This window comes from Ranitomeya variabilis, chromosome 6 (genome assembly GCF_051348905.1).
Source record: "Ranitomeya variabilis isolate aRanVar5 chromosome 6, aRanVar5.hap1, whole genome shotgun sequence".
NCBI lineage: Eukaryota > Metazoa > Chordata > Amphibia > Anura > Dendrobatidae > Ranitomeya > Ranitomeya variabilis.
Genome location: NC_135237.1, coordinates 569,712,241 through 569,716,052, shown reverse-complemented (window position 1 = coordinate 569,716,052; position 3,812 = coordinate 569,712,241). Strand labels below are relative to the sequence as shown.

At 48.5% G+C, this 3,812-nt stretch overlaps 1 pseudogene; it reads left to right on the top strand.

Annotated features, from left to right (window-relative positions):
• The first annotated feature begins 377 nt into the window (after nt 1-377).
• LOC143784070 (5S ribosomal RNA) lies at nt 378-487 on the top strand (annotated as a pseudogene).
• The last annotated feature ends 3,325 nt before the right edge of the window (nt 488-3,812 follow it).

Below are 3,812 nucleotides of genomic sequence, written 5' to 3'. Positions count from 1 at the left end.
CTACTTTGGTGACTACTTTGAAGAACCTAGAATATAAGACATAATTTCAGTTGTTTCACACTTTTTTGTTAAGTATATAATTCATTAATTTGCTCCTGGACGTCTCGATCCGCCTCAAGTTGTGGCTCCAGCTTGCTCTTTCTGTCACGTCCCCCCCAGATGAATGGTTTAGCCTGCAGGAGACCCTGCGTTGAGCCATTTTTAAAGACACCTGATGCTCAGGCCCTGCTGCAGCAGGTGTTTCACTGCAAAACAAACAACGCCTATAGGGGCAGCCCAGCCTTTGCATGGGCCCTTCGGAGCCCGCCTCCACATGGTCAGAGTTCTCGCCACCACGCGAGCCTGAGGAAGGCTGGCCAGGCAATGGGCCAAGCAGCGTCTACTGGCCACACCACCCTGGATACGCCCGATCTCGGAAGCAAAGTAGGGCTGGGCTTGGACTGTACTTGGATGGGAGACCTCCTGGGAACACCAGGTGCTGTAGACAGTTTTGATGACATTTTGCCCCCTTGCCCAGCTCGGCTAGTATAGAGTGGCGCCTTCCCAGACACCGACCCTACGTAACCTAGAGGCTGGAAGCCCCAAGCCCCACAAGGCCTCTGAGACTGTTTGCAGCTAAGGATGCTACCCTGCCGCCTCCTTGCATGCCTCACACTGAGATCCCTGCCGTGGCTAGGAGTGCTTATTGACCCCGCTGCCCGCCTTCTGGAAATGATGGCGTTATAAGCATCCCGGACCGTGAAGGGGGCAGATTTTCAGCAGGCGCCCCGGGGATGATTTTTAGAGGCCGGCTGGCAGAAGTAACGTCTTTTTCTGCAAAGAAGCTTGTGTAACTAACCCAATCAGATGGCTGCCCAGGACCCCAATTCAGGGCTGGGAAGGAGCGGGAGGGAATTGGGGGTGTTTTCCTGCTAAGACACAGAAATAATCATAATAATAATAAGACAAACAGGAGAGTCTGACACATGGTGGCGCTGAGGCTGCAGGGGCAAATAGGTGTGGCCACGTGCAAGCATATGTGTGTGCTCGCTTGCGTGTGAGTGTGCGCATCCTAGGTGTGGCACGCTGCAGACAGTCAAAGGAGTTGTTCCTTTCAATAAAAGTTCATCCCAGCTTGCAGGCTATTAGAAAGCAACAAACCGCCCTGTACTCACCCTACCCGGGTCCACCGGAGAGTCTCAGCGCTGCTGTAGGTCTGTGGCATTGGCTGCGACGCTGACGTCACGTCGGCAGCCGATCAGTGAGCTCAGCGGCTCTGAGCTGGGCGTTTTGCCTACAAACCCTTTAAGGGAGACAGCAAAAAAGTGAAGAGAAAGGAAAGCACAAAAGGGCCTCTTGATGAGCACAGGACAGGGCAGGGCAGGGCAGCCAGACTGCAAAGTAGAAAAGCAGCAAGTGAGAGGCCTGTCTCTGCCTACGGCCACACCACCCTGAACACGCCTGATCTCGGAAGGGTCGGGCCTGGTTAGTACTTGGATGGGAGACTGCCTGGGAATACCAGGTGCTGTAGGCTTTTGCCTTCCTTCCTTCCACCAGCAGGGGTCACTCTCCTCTATGCCTTTTTTCCATTCCCTTTCACAAGGGCACACATGCTTCTTTCTTCTTGTCATTTGCTTTCACTCTTGCGCTATTCCATCCTTGCAAAATGCCAGCATCCTTCTCATCACCGTGGGCCTCCAGCATTGTTGCTTATTTACTTTTAATACTAGGCTTCTTTTCAACAGGACCAGCGCCTCCTGCGGGCTTGGAAGCAACCGCCAGTAACCTGGTGGCCAGTTTACAGGCCGAAGCAAGCAGAACACCTTTGCAGGCAACACGACCCCCCTGAAGAGCAGCTCAGTCACTTGCCACCATCTCACCCTCTTCCTTCATTAGCTCACGTCCCCCCCAGATGAATGGTTTAGCAGGTGTAATACGTAGTCCACATCACCTGCTAGGCTTTTTATTAGGCTATCCACTATTTATTATGTTTTATTATGAATATCTCTTACAATACACAACAAGGTTGCCTATAAATAGGCTGAACATGTGTACTATATGCCACCCGCCAAGTTCTTACCAGAATATTTATCTCCTATTATTTTAATGTGCCTTGATTGTTCTAACTAATGAAATACATTTTCTTTTAATATTCCTTCAGGCATAGTCTACCTGATTTTTAGGTCTACACAAATTGTTTTTAGTTTATATTATTAATAAAATATTGTTTTTTAATTTAGCAAAATCTGCATTCAATAAAGTATCTTTCGTTCTAACCTCAAGCACAATTCATATTTTACATATGGTATATGAAGCAAGTATTGATTTTATTACAAAAAGGGCATATCTTCAGTATAAAAAAACACGTCCCCTTTTTTGATGCAACAAATGCTCCATAAATATACCCTGCATATATACTTTTTGAACGTTCAAGATAATCATTGCATGCTTTAACGTGTTTCATACCCATTTTCTAAAGGCAGCTAGAAGAAACTTTTTAGCATGAATGCAGGTCATTCCAATTAATTACAAAATCTGCTACACATAGCACCTAATTAAGCAGCAGAGGCGACAGGTGGGCGACACTGTAGAAGGGCGGGCTATACAGGGGAGACAGTCCTGACGAAGAAGGAATGTATCGCTCGAAACACGTTGGACTAATCTGGCCCCTGCACGCGCCCGTCTATCAGCCGTGTGACATCTGAAATCTTTTTGACATGCCCCCTCCGCACTCCGCCACAGCCTCGGCGTTGCTTCCGGCTGGGGCACGCCTGAAGCCGGTGGTTCTCTGCGGCCAGCCAGGAGGACCCCTTTGGAGGGGAGGACGCTCCCGCATCATTCCCTGGTTGCTATGGCGCTCCATGCCATTCTGAACCGGAAGGTTTGTTATCTACAACCCTGCAGTACACTAACATTTGGTCCTAAAACGGACTCTGCACTTGTCATCGTGAAAGCACCTCACCGCTACCAACAAACTTAGGCTTCTTTCACACTTCCGTCTTTTACAAGACGTTGCAATGCGTCGTTCTGTGTAAAAAACGCATCCTGCCAAGTTGCCCGCAGGAGGCGTTTTTTTGCACATAGACTTGTATTATCGCGACGTATGGACACACGTTCCATACGTCGTGCACTGGATGCGTCGGCATTTGGCGGGCCATCGTATATAAAAAAGTTCAAGGGAACGTTTTTTCGTACGTCGGGTCCTGCATTTTAAACTGCACATGCCCGGCCGGAACTCCATCCCCTCCTTCCTGGGACTTAACAATGGGCAGCGGACGCGTTGAAACACTGCGCCCGCTGCCCACATTGTGCTAAAAAAACTTCAACGTCTGTCGGTACGTCGCGCCGACGCTTAGTGACGGCCACGTACCGACGGAAGTCTGAAAGAGGCCTAAGTCTATAAGCGAATTAACAGCACCATTCTAATGTTTGCTCTGCTTTTATTATGACAACAGTTAGGCAACCTCCAGCACAACTTCTGTGCAATTGACACCACAAACATCTACATAGTACTTGTTCTGCCCTTCCTAATGAAGGACAGGGGTTCGTCCAAGCATTAAAGTTTCACTGCTATAGTTCTGGTTTTGCTGTGTTATAGCACCACCCAGTGGTGGAGAAATTTATTACCTGTGTTTTTCTTAGTATCATCAGAGTGTTGCAATATGGGATTGCACCAAAGCATCATGGGACAGGGGAATTCCCCATTTTTTTCTCTCTGTGTATTTTCCTGTACACTCGTGTTATTCTGCTGTGTTGGAACTACTTCACTTACCTGCCACCCTGGTTAGTTTATCCGGTAAGATTGCTATCCTTGTTCTTGCAATATAGTGTTC